A 13,200-nucleotide genomic window follows, 5' to 3' on the forward strand; every position below is an offset into this window, starting at 1 on the left:
GAGCTAGCGAAATTGGAACATGAAAGAGAAAGAGAAAGAGAGAACAAGAGATGGGCAATGGAGGAAAAGAAGCTGGCGCACGAGCTTCAGCTGAAAGAGTTGGAGCTGCGCGCCCTCCAATTGAATGTGTCCAATAAGGACAATGGTGGCAGCATACCTAAAGAGTTTCACGAGTCAAAATTCTACCTACCTAAGGAAGTCATTGCCAATTACACAGTGGGGGACGACATTGCTAAATGGTTGGAGGCATACGAGGTAGCCTTGACTGCCCATGGGGTACCCGAGAGTAATTGGGGAGGTGGTTTATATCGGTATATACCTCCCAATGTCAGGGACACCCTGCTATATTTGGCCAAGGCGGATCAGGTCAGGTATGCCCCCGTGAAAGAGGCTTTACTGAAAAAGTTTGGTCTTAACCCCGAGAGGTACAGGCAGAAGTTCCGTGGCAGCCATAAGCTGTCCACACAGACATGGGTGGATTTTTTTGATTATGCGAGAAAAGCACTAGATGGTTGGGTGCGTGGCAGCGAGGTGCAGGACTACCAAGGGGTGTGCAATCTTTTGTTTACGGGAGCACCTCTTGGATAAGTGCTTTCCGGAGCTGCGCCAACATCTGGTGGACCGCAAGTTGATGGATCCCCGTGAGCTTGCGGAGGAGGCAGATATTTGGGTGAGCACCCGGGTGTCTCACAAGGGCCCCGGGGGAGATGGCTCGAAAGGCGGACAGGGTTTCCCCCAGAAGAAAGAGGGGGGAGATAAAAAGGTGGAGTTCTCTAAAGGCCCCCAAAATAAGTTTGGGAAGGGAGTAGGAACCCCACCCCCGTCCAATTCCACAAGACCCACTTACCCTGAAAGGAGTCAGCAGCCAAGGAGTGTGCGGTGCTACGAATGTGGGGAGATTGGACACTACAAGGGAGATCCCAAGTGTCGCAAGCGACCCCCAGCCCCAACGGGCGGGAAAAGTCCCGGGGTGAGTAGTATAGTGCTTGGGGTGGAGCTGCCCTTAGATAGGGAAGGGGAGTGGACAGGCCTGACCCTGGTTTGACTCGGGGATAGAGAGGTGGTCCCCGTAGTGTCCCTGCCCCCGAACACTGCTAAATATCAGCAGAGGGTGAGAATTAACGGGGAGGAGGTGGAGGCTCTGAGGGACACAGGTGCCAGCATGACCACTGTAGTGAGGCGGCTGGTGTCCCCAGACCAAGTAGTCCCCGAGGAGTTCCATCCGGCCGTATTGGCTGACGGCAGTGTGAGTCACTATCCAGGGGCTCGTGTTCCATTTGAGTGGGGAGGAGTCAAAGGCCTACTAAGAGTTGCGGTGAGCCCTGCCTGGCCTGTGGGGTGCTTGCTAGGGAACGACCTTGAGCACACCAAGTGGAAAGATGTCGAGTTTCGAGCTCACACCGAGATGCTGGGATTACCCGGGTGGACTTGCGTAGTTACGCGGTCCATGGCTGCCCAGCATGGAACTCACCCTGGGTTGGAGCCTGGAATCATGGCCCAACCCAACACCAGAAGAGAAAAGAAGAAGGTGGTAGAGGACACGCCCCGTGAGATGGATGGGGAGGCCGCAGAGGTGCCCCCGGAGTCCGTGGAGGTGGATGTCGTTCCCGTGGAGGACTTACCGACCCTTGCTGACTGGCATGTGGGAGGAGGCCCTACCCGGGAGGAATTTTGTCAGGCACAAAGGGCGTGCCCCACGCTTGATGGCATGCGGCGACAGGCCGAAGCCCAAGTGGCCAGTCAGGAGATGGGAGGATATCATGTGTATTGGGAGGATGGTCTCCTATACAGTGAGCCCAGGGTGCCGGTACATGGATCTTCGAGGGCCATAGTGGTCCCCCAATGTTACCGGGCCTTCCTGCTGGAGTTAGCGCACGAGATACCCTTAGCCGGACATCTGGGTCAGGACAAAACCTTTGCACGGTTGTTCCCTCATTTTTATTGGCCCAGGATGAGAATCGCCTCAGACACCTTTTGCAAGACCTGTAAGTCTTGTCAGGCAAGTGGCAAGACTGGGACTAAATTGAAAGTCCCATTGGAACCGCTCCCCGTGGCCGGGAGTCCGGGACCCCTTTTGAGAGGGTCGGTATTGATATTGTTGGGCCTTTGGACCCTCCGACCGCAGCGGGACACCGGTTCATTCTGGTTTTGGTGGACCACACCACAAGGTACCCAGAGGCTATTCCTCTGAGGACCATCACTGCACCGGTGGTGGTGCGGGCACTATTGGGGATTTTTACCCGAGTGGGATTCCCTAAGGTCGTGGTGTCGGACAGGGGCACAAATTTCATGTCGGCCTACATGCAGGCCATGTGGAAGGAGTGTGGGGTGACCTACCGGTTCTCCACTCCTTACCACCCCTAGACTAACGGACTTGTAGAGCGCTTCAATAAGACATTGAAGGGTATGATCCGGAGCCTGCCAGAAGGCTTGAGGCGTAAATGGGACGTCGGAAGGGAGTGGGGTTCAGCCCGTTTAAGTTGCTCTATGGCCATCCCGTTAGGGGTCCCCTCAGTTTAGTGAAAGAGGGGTGGGAGAAGACTTCGCAGAAGCTTCCCCGTGACATTGTCAGCTACATGCTGGCGTCCCGCAGCCAGATGGCCAAGCTGTGTAAGGCGGCCTCAGAGAACCTAGAGGCTAGCCAGACTGTGATGAAGGAATGGAATGACCGCAACGCTCGGACGGTCGAGTTGGACGTTGGACAGAAGGTGTGGGTCATGGAACCTGGGGAGCTTTGTGCCCTCCAGGACCGGTGGACTGGTCCGTACGACATTGTGGAGCGACGAGGCCAGACCACATACGTAGTGGATTTGAAGACCCCCCGACAGCCCCTCAGGGTGCTCCACATCAATCGCCTGAAGCCGCACCATGAGCGATCAGAGCTTGCTCTCCTGATGGTGACGGATGGGAGCGAAGAGGAAGAGAGTGAAGCTCTTCCTGACCTTCTAACGGTACAAGAGAAGGATGGTTCGGTGGAAGGTGTAGTCCTCTCCCCATCCTTGACCCCAGAGCAACAAAGGGACTGCCGCCATGTCCTGGGACAGTTCGCCTCGTTGTTCTCCCTCACGCCTGGAATCACTCATCTGTGTACCCATGATGTGGACACAGGGGACAGCCCCCCCGGTGAAGAACAAGTCTTACCGGCTCTCTGACCGAGTGAAAGATAGCATCCAGCGTGAGGTGGCAAAGATGCTGGAGCTGGGGGTGATAGAACCTTCCAGCAGCCCGTGGGCTAGTCCAGTGGTGTTGGTGCCGAAAGCGGTTCCACCGGGTACGACGCCGGAGCTTCGGTTCGGTGTGGACTACCGGGGGTTGAACTCTGTCACGAAGACAGATGCTCACCCCATCCCACGTGCAGACGAGCTGGTGGACCGGCTGGGAGCAGCCCGGTACCTCAGCACCATCGATCTGACATCCGGATATTGGCAGATTGCCATGACCGAAGGAGCAAGGGAGAAGACAGCGTTCTCCACCCCCGAGGGCCACTACCAGTTCCGAGTGATGCCCTTTGGGCTCAAAAATGTCCCGGCCACATTCCAGCAGTTAGTGAATCAGGAACTATCTGGTCTGGAGTCCTTCTCAGCGGCCTACCTGGATGACATAGCTGTCTTCAGTAGCTCCTGGGAGGACCATCTGCAACACCTCCAGTAGGTATTGCAGGCGCTGCAACGTGCTGGCCTAACAATTAAAGCCAGCAAGTGCCAGATTGGACAGGGATCTGTCGTGTACCTGGGACACCTGGTGGGCGGAGGTAAGGTGCAACCCCTCCAGGCCAAAATAGAGACCATCTTGGCTTGGGAGCCCCCCAAGACCCAAACAGAGGTCCGAGCTTTCCTCGGCCTCACTGGGTATTACCGCCGGTTCGTCAAGGGATATGGTACCATCGTAACCCCCTTGACGGAATTGACCTAGAGGAAGCAACCTCGCAAGGTCATATGGACAGCTGCATGCCAAGAAGCCTTTGACACGCTGAAACATGCGATGTGTACCGCTCCAGTACTGGCAACACCGGATTTCAGCAAGGAATTTATTGTGCAGACCAATGCCTCAGAGCACGGCATAGGTGTGGTGCTCTCGCAACTCAACACCGAGGGCCAAGATCAACCAGTGGCCTTCATATCCAGAAGACTCCTCCCTCGGGAACGGCGATGGAGCACCATTGAGAGAGAAGCCTTCGCGGTGGTCTGGGCTCTGAAGAAGTTGAGGCCATACCTCTTTGGAACTCACTTCCTCATTCAGACCGACCACCGCCCCCTTCGCTGGCTCATGCAGATGAGAGGCGAAAACCCCAAGTTGTTGAGGTGGTCCATTTCCCTACAGGGGATGGATTTTCGGGTGGAACATCGGCCCGGAGTTGACCACGCCAATGCTGACGGTCTCGCCAGGTTTTTCCGCCTTAGCGATGAGAACTCCCTAGAGGTTGGGTAGCTCTCCCCTCTTTCGGCTGGGGGGGACGCGTGTTGGACCTGTCACCCTAGGGTGGTCTCCCCATCTATTTTTGATCGTGCCTCATTTTTTCCACCCTCATTTTGATGTTGGACTTAGGTCTCCGGGCGCCTTTTCATTGCCAACCAGTGTTAAGGTGCAGGTGCTCCCTTCTCCCAAGATGGCTGCCACAGACCCCTGCTACTGCAGAGTGGTCTTTATTAGTAGCACCCTAGCTGCCAGGAGCTGGCTGGAACCCCACAACAATGTTGTGACACCAGCCCGCCTTTTTTTGTCCCATAGGTAGAATGGGGAAGCTCCTGGAATGTGCTGGAACCTTCTAGAAGGGAGGTGTGGTTTTACTTTTGCCGCCTTGGCTAGAGGTCACCTGACCTAGGGATACATAAGTGAGAGGGGGAACTTTTTCTAGTCAGTTGGCCAGTGGGGTAAAGCAGAGCTGGAGAATCCACGCAGGAGTGTAGGCGGTAGGGCCTAGCCAGGGACTTATGCCTCTGAGAGTGACAGGATTTAGGTGCTGCCTCTTAAGTGAGTGAGGGATCCTGTGAAACCCACTGATCTTGCCCAGCAGTAGGTAGACCCAGGGAACCTCTGCCCAGCCTGACTAGGAAGGACCTAGTCGCCAACTCACCCCCTACCCCCCTGTAACAGAACCCCAAGGGCGCCAGAGACATCTGCGCCAGTAAGACTTTATAGAACAACTGAATACTGAAACTGAATGCTGTGACTTCGTGTCAAGACTGAACACTGAAACCCGATGCCAAGCTGATTGTGGAATTGCTGGGGATCGACCAGGTATTAGCGCTGTGACCCCTGCGCTTCATGTCCTGGCCTGGGAACCCCTGCAGCAAGCCCCATTGAGCGCGGATCTCTCCACTTAATTTGACCTCCCCCCTGTCGCGGGGGCTAGAGAGCGCTCACCGTCGCGGCCCGGAAGCCTGAAGTGTGCCCCCTCATCGAGGCAAGGCCCGCGGAGAAGCCCGGGGCCCCGTCGCTGCCGTCGCAGCTGCTGAGAGAGGTGCGTGAGGCCGTGGCCTGCCCCCGTCGTGGAAGGATCGACTGCGGAGTCCGGAGCTGGGTGGGACGCCTCAAGACGTCGAGATCAAGGTAAGCCGGGAGGCTTGGGACGGACCCTGGTGCGCCCCCTACCGACCGGGAGCAGCACCGCACCCTGAGACCCTGGTTCCCCTCCGTGGGAGTCCCCCGTCTATCCAGGACTGTGACACCCCTCCGAGGGATTGCCCCATCTTACCGAACTGCACCGAAGCCCTCGAAGCTTGCTCGCTCCGAGTAGCGGTGTGCCCTATGAACTGCACAGGAATACGAGTGGCGCTGTGGTTGTAAGCTCCGCTCACAAGTGCTCCCTTCTGATCAATGCCGACTAGCGCTATGTTCTAAAGGCTCTGCTCTGAAGTACTCACTGCTTAATTGTTACGAGTAGCGTTATGTTCTAATGCTCTGCGCTGAAGTATTCTGCGCTTAGATGTTACGAGTAGCGCTATGTTCTAAATGCCCAATGCTGAAGTATTCACTGCTTACTGATTAAGAGTAGCGTTATGTTCTAATGCTCTGCGCTGAAGTATTCTACGCTTAGATGTTACGAGTAGCGCTATGTTCTAAATGCCCAATGCTGAAGTATTCACTGCTTACTGATTACGAGTAGCGTTATGTCCTAATGCTCTGCGCTGAAGTATTCACTGCGCGCTGGTTACGAGTGGCGCTATGTTCTAATGCTCTGCTCTGAAGTATTCACGGCGTGCTGGTTACGAGTAACGCTATGTTCTAATGCTCTGCTCTGAAGTATTCACGGCATGCTGGTTACGAGTAGCGCTATGTTCTAATGCTCTGCTCTGAAGTATTCACTGCGTGCTGGTTACGAGTAGCGCTATGTTCTAATGCTCTGCTCTGAAGTATGCACTGCGTGCTGGTTACGAGTAGCGCTATGTTCTAATGCTCTGCTCTGAAGGATTCCCTAATTAGAGGTTACGAGGAGCGTATGATCGTAGGCTCTCCTCAGAAGTCCAGGGCTCAGTTATTACGAGTGGCACTGCAATCCCCAAACCCTACCACGGGGAGCAAGATATACAAGGGTGGCCTAGAGCCTGCAGGAATCATACTGGTGCATAGGGTGCTGGCGGATTAAACGCTGACATATGAATTGCATTATCATCTCATGAACTGCACGTATATCTCAGGAACTGCATGTATATCTCAATAACTGCATTTATATCTCATGAAGTGCATTTGTATCTTATGAATTGCATTGTTATCTCATGAACTGCATTTATCTCGAACTGCGTGGATAAACTTGAGTTATTTGCATAAATCTCTACAGTGTGGCGTCCCTTATTGTGTGCGTTCCTTGCTTCAGTGGATGTGCGTGTTGTATGGTCGCTTTACACACAAGCCTTTGGGTGCCCAGCCGCTCTTGTCACGTTACCCCCTTAGGGCCTGGTGACCCCAGGTCTTACATCACAACAGAACATGGTGGGAGGTAGTCAAGTCTCCACATCCTGAATTCCCCTGGATGTCTAGCTTTCAAAAATGCATAGGTTTGCTGGGTTTCCCTAGGTGCCGGCAGAGCTAAGGTTAAAAAACTACAGCTAGGCAATTTGGCAAAAAAGGGTCATGTTTCCCTCCGAAATTGAGGTGTGACAACGTTGTGTTTTGCACCGTTGTGGGCACTAGGCCGACCCACACAAGTGAGTTACCTTTTTTCTCTGAAGACTTTGAGGAACGCGGGGTTGGTGGAAATATGTGGATCCACGCCGATTCCAGAACTTTCCACCACAGAAATGTGGGGAAAATTATTTTTTTTGACAATTATTTAGGTTTGCAAGGGATTCTGGGTAACAGAACCTGGTGTGGGGCAGCTAAGTCACCCCGTCCTAGATTCCCCTGGGTGTCTAGTTTTCAAAAATGTATAGGTTTGCTAGGTTTCCCTAGGTGCCGGCAGAGTTAGGGTTAAAAAACTACAGCTAGGCACTTTGCCAAAAAAGGGTAGTTTTTCACTGCAAAATTGAGGCGTGACCACGTTGCGTTTTACGCCGTTTCCTGTTGCGGGCACTAGTCCGACCCACACAAGTGAGGTACAATTTTTTTTGGAAGACTTTGGGGAATGCGGGGTGGGTGGAAAATTGTGGATTCACGCAGATTCCAGAACTTTCCACCACCGAAATATGGGGAAAATGTGGGTTTTTTTGACAATTTTTTAGGTTTGCAAGGGATTCTGGGTAACAAAACCTGGTGGGAGGCAGTCAAGTTTCCACATCCTGGATTCCCCTGGATGTCTAGCTTTAAAAAATGTATAGGTTTTCTGAGTTTCCCTAGGTGCCGGCAGAGCAGAGGTTAAAAAACTACAGCTAGGCACTTTGCCAAAAAAGGGTCATGTTTCCCTACGAAATTGAGGTGTGACAACGTTGCGTTTTGTACCGTTTCCTGCCGTGGGCAATAGGCCGACCCGCACAAGTGAGGTACCATTTTTCTTGGAAGACTTTGGGGAATGCGGGGTGGTTGGAAATTTGTGGATCCACGCAGATTCCAGAACTTTCCACCACAGAAATGTGGGGAAAATGTGTTTTTTTTTACAATGTTTTAGGTTTGCAAGGGATTCTGGGTAACAGACCCTGGTGGGAGGCACTCAAGTCCCCCCATCCTGGATTCCCCTGGGTGTCTAGTTTTCAAAAATGTATAGGTCTGCTAGGTTTCCCGAGGTGCCCGCAGAGCTAGGGTTCAAAAACTACAGCTAAACACTTTGCTAAAAAAGGCTCATTTTTCACTGCGAAATTGAGGTGTGACCACGTTACGTTTTGCGCCGTTTCCTGTCGCGGGCTCTATGATGACCCACACAAGTGAGGTACCATTTTTCTTGTAAGACTTTGGGGAATGCGGGGTGGGTGACAATTTTTGGATCCTTGCAGATTCCAGAACTTTCCACCACAGAAATGTGGGGAAATTGTGTTTTTTTTGGACAATTATTTAGGTTTGCGAGGGATTCTGGTAACAGACCCTGGTGGGAGGCAGTCAAGTCACCCCATCATGGATTCTCTTAGGTGTATAGTTTTAAAAAATTATAGGTTTGCTAGATTTCCCTAGGTGCCGGCAGAGCTAGGGTTAAAAAACTACAGCTAGGCACAAAAAACTACAGCTAGGCACTTCGCCAAAAAAAGGGTCATTTTTCACTGCGAAATTGAGGTGTGACCACGTTGCGTTTTACACCGTTTCCTGTTGCGGGCACTAGTCCTACCCACACAAGTGAGGTACCATTTTTCTTGGAAGACTTTGGGGAAGACGGGGTGGGTGGAAAATTGTGGCTTCACGCAGATTCCAGAACATTCCACCACCGAAATGTGGGGAAAATGTGGTTTTTTTGACAATTTTTTAGGTTTGCAAGGGATTCTGGGTAACAAAACCTGGTGGGAGGCAGTCAAGTCTCCACATCCTGGATTCCCCTGGATGTCTAGCTTTCAAAAATGCATAGGTTTGCTGGGTTTCCCCAGGTGCCGGCAGAGCTAGGGTTAAAAAACTACAGCTAAACACTTTGGCAAAAAAGGGTCATGTTTCCCTCCAAAATTGAGGTGTGACAACGTTGCGTTTTGCACCGTTTCCTGTTGTGTGCACTAGGCCGACCCACACAAGTGAGGTACCATTTTTCTCGGAAGACTTTGAGGGATGCGGGGTTCGTGGAAATATGTGGATCCACGCCGATCCCAGAATTTTCCACCACAGAAATGTGGGGAAAATGTGTTTTTTTAAACAATTTTTTAGGTTTGCAAGGGATTCTGGGTAACAGAACCTGGTGGGGGGCAGCTAAGTCACCCTGTCCTACATTCCCCTGGGTGTCTAGTTTTCAAAAATGTATAGGTTTGCTAGGTTTCCCTAGGTGCCGGCAGAGCTAGGGTTCAAAAACTACAGCTAAGCACTTTGCCAAAAAAGGGTAATTTTTCACTGCGAAATTGAGGTGTGACCACATTGTGTTTTGCTGCGTTTCCTGTCGCGGACACTAGACCGACCCACACAAGTGAGGTACCATTTTTCTTGTAAGACTTTGGGGGACGCGGGGTGGGTGGCAATTTGTGCATCCACGGAGATTCCAGAATTTTCCACCACAGAAATGTGGGGAAAATGTGTTATTTTGTCAAATGGTTAGATTTGCAAGGGATTCTGGGTAAGAGAACCTGGTGGGAGGCAGTCAAGTCACCACATCCTTGATTCCCCTGGGGGTCTAGTTTTCAAAAATGTATAGGTTTGGTAGGTTTCCCCAGGTGCCGGCAGAGCTAGGGTTAAAAAACTGCAGCTAATCACTTTGCCAAAAAAGGGTCATTTTTCACTGCGAAATTGAGGTGTGTCCACATTGCGTTTTACACAGTTTCCTGTCGCAGGCACTAGGCCGACCCACACAAGTGAGGTTCCTTTTTTCTTGGAAGACTTTGGGGGACGCGAGGTGGGTGGAACTTTGTGGATCCACGCAGATTCCAGAACTTTCCACCACAGAAATGTGAGGAAAATGTGTTTTTTTTACAATGTTTTAGGTTTACAAGGGTTTTTAGGTAACAGAACCTGGTGGGAGGTAGTCAAGTCACCCCATCCTGGATCCCCCTTGGTGTCTAGTTTTCAAAAATGGATAGGTTTGCTGTGTTTCCTTAGGTGCCGGCAGAGCTAGTGTCCAAAAACTACAGCTAGACACTTCACAAAAAAAGGGTACATTTTCATTGTTAAAATGTGGTGTGTTCACGTTGGGTTTTGAGCCATTTCCTGTCGTGGGCACTATGCCTACCCACACAAGTGAGGTACCATTTTTATCGGGAGACTTACGGTAATTCAGATTTGTAAAGCAACTGTTATTACCTATTGATTTCTGATGCATTTCTGCCTTAAATGAAAGACACTGTGTAAAAAAGAAGTCATTTTGAAAAATGACCGATAATTCTCATCCTAGTATGAGTATTGCCAATTTCGAAAATGTGCAAATATGTACTGTTTCTAAACTCTATAATTTGTTTCCTTTTCACAAATACATAGGTGTCTTTCATACCGATTTTTCCATGTATACATTTTCCCACAATAATTGCTATATACCCGGAACATAATAAAAACCCATTGCAAATTGCTGCTCAGTTTTAACTCTGGGTTCGTCGGGTTCTTGGTGAACCTACAAGTCCTATATATCCCCACAACCAGGAAGGTCCAGCAGATGTAACGGTATATTGCTTTCAAAGAGCTGTCATAATTAGAAGAAGTTACAGGTGAAAACGTTGACACAAAAGGCAGTTTTTTTCAACTAATTTTCAATTATTCCTATATTTAACTGTTAGTTTCTATAAAGAAACCTTAATGAATCTACACAAATGACCCCTTGCTGAATTCAGAATTGTATCTACTTTTCTGAAATGTATAGCTTTCCAGGGTCCATTATTGCTTTCACACCCATTTCTACCATTAACTGGAAGGAGGTTAAAAGCACAAAAAATAGCAAAAATAGGCTATGTCCTGGAAAACTGCCAAAACTGTGTACACAACGTTGGTTTTCTGACAAAAGTCTGTCATTTACTAAAAGCTGGGAAATGGTGATTTCAGCCCCACAAACGCTTTTCTGATACCATTTGCAGAGAATAACCCATACACTTTCATTTGCCGCCTGTTTTGACCATTTTTCCCCCAAAAACACAATGTTGCTGTATTTTGGCTAATTTCTGGGACCCCTCCAGGGGAATCCACAAACCCTGGGTACCTTTAGAATCCCCATGATATTGGAAGAAGAGGACGCAAATTTGGCGTGGATACCCTATGTGGTCAAAAAGTTACAGGGGCCTAAGGGCACACTACCCCAAATATCCCAAAAAAGGCATAGCACAGGGGGTGGGAAAAGACCTAGCAGCGAAGGGGTTAATAATTGTTAAGACACGGTGATCTGTAATTTCTGACCATAGGTCTGTACATACATGGCATTGTAAATTTAGCATACCGGTTATGTCATCTGGGCCGAGTTGGTGGTAAAGTTAGGAGCTAGAATATGCGTATATATATATATATCCACCACAAACGTTCAATAGCAAATATGATCGCACTCACAGGTAAGTTGATTAATTCTCTTTATTTTCTCTTACAGAGACCAGTGGATCTCTACACGTTGCGGTCTACTTCAACCATGGTCACTGGTAAATGATGAAATCATACAAGGCAATTGTTAAAGAAACAGATCGGATGACCTAATTTCCTGCTAACTTCTCCTATTGTATTCTGGTCCATGTAGTACATAGTGCAAAGAAATGTGAAAAATAAAGTGTGGAAGTGCAGACAGTACAGTTCTAACATTCTTATGGCACAGAGATTATTATCTCCTGTGGAATCATAATCAATTAAAAGCTAAATATAACACCCCATGTAGGAATATAAAGTGCAATTTGCCTGTCAGTACATTTTATAATGCTTAATTATATCGATAATATTAAGCCAATCACATAACAAGGTTAGAGAAGAGGGGTTTCGGGTTGATACCCAGAGGTAACCTCAATATTGTGTTACTAGTACACATGTTGCACTGACCTTATTAAACTGATTATTGTCCTAAATATCCAACATCTTAATTTCATACAAGGTGATAATACTCTTTGCCGATTTAAAATTTATTATTCAACATCCTCTCATACTGTAAAATATAAACAAATGTCAGTGGCATGACTGACCAACCCTTAAGATATTCTTTACATGGTCCTCATTTGTTGAGTCAGTAATAGCTGGTACTGTCAAACGGTGGAGGATAAACACTGCCATTAAATCAGCATATTTACAAGCCACTGGCACCCCCGGAAAATACCTTTTTTGAAGGTCTGGCGGCGCTGTGTGCTGGCCTATATTTACAAAGCCACACTGCTTGGCTTTTCATGGCCTTATAAATATGGCCCTTTTAAAGTATCACTTTGTGTGATAGGGGTGTGCATTGGGTGTTGCTGCGGGTGTTCAGCCGCAACCCCCATTACTTTTTGACGCTGCCCCAGATTTATAAGGATGTGGAATTCTGAGTCAGCACCAAAAACTAATGCCATTGAAAAGCAGACATTACAGTGCACAACGAGGAGATATACTTTTATTTCGCCTCTTTTTTGCTTTTTCTATGTGTGCTCTGCAGCACACATTAAACGAGCAAATTAACTTAAATGATTTTTTATGTTTAGGAAGGTGTCCCTTACTGCAGCCGCAGCCCATGCAGGTAAGAACGGTGGGGCAGTGGGGCCGGGTGGAGGGGATTTCAACAGATGAAGGCAAGGGAAAATTATTTATTTAATTTCCCCCGTTATCGTATACCCCCAACCCGCCCCACCCCCCCACTGCTCTTACCTGCATGGGCCATGGCCCTAGAGAGCTGTTTTAGCACTGGCACAAGGGAAAATACAGGGTTACACCATATTCTTGTGAATGTGGCTCTTCCCTGCATTCTTTAAATGACTCAGCACGGAGCTGCTAAATTGCTTGCAGCTCCGTGCTGAATCATTTTTTGTAAATATGCTCCATCATATGGTGAACAGGGTCGTCTGAGCTTCAGTAGCAAATTCATTCATCTGCAGTTAAAGGACTGTCCTTCAGTTAAAATGAAAATGACTACATGTGAGCATGTAGTGTATCCTGCTATATAGCAAAAAAGGGTCGCCTATTCCCCAGGTAAAATAAAAAATGGAAACTATACCTAGAACATCACCAAGTGTAATATAAAAAATGGAAACAATACCTAGAACATCACCAAGTGTAATATAAAAAATG

General features: G+C 49.1%; 1 protein-coding gene across 1 annotated transcript in view; it reads right to left on the reverse strand.

Annotated features, from left to right (window-relative positions):
• Positions 1-13,200, reverse strand: part of LOC146809847 (cytosolic phospholipase A2 gamma-like) — a 780,602-nt gene that overhangs the window by 293,345 nt on the left and 474,057 nt on the right. The gene's annotated exons all lie outside the window — the stretch shown is intronic.

The sequence above is a fragment of the Triturus cristatus genome, chromosome 7 (assembly GCF_964204655.1).
Source record: "Triturus cristatus chromosome 7, aTriCri1.1, whole genome shotgun sequence".
In the NCBI taxonomy this organism is placed as follows: Eukaryota; Metazoa; Chordata; class Amphibia; order Caudata; family Salamandridae; genus Triturus; species Triturus cristatus.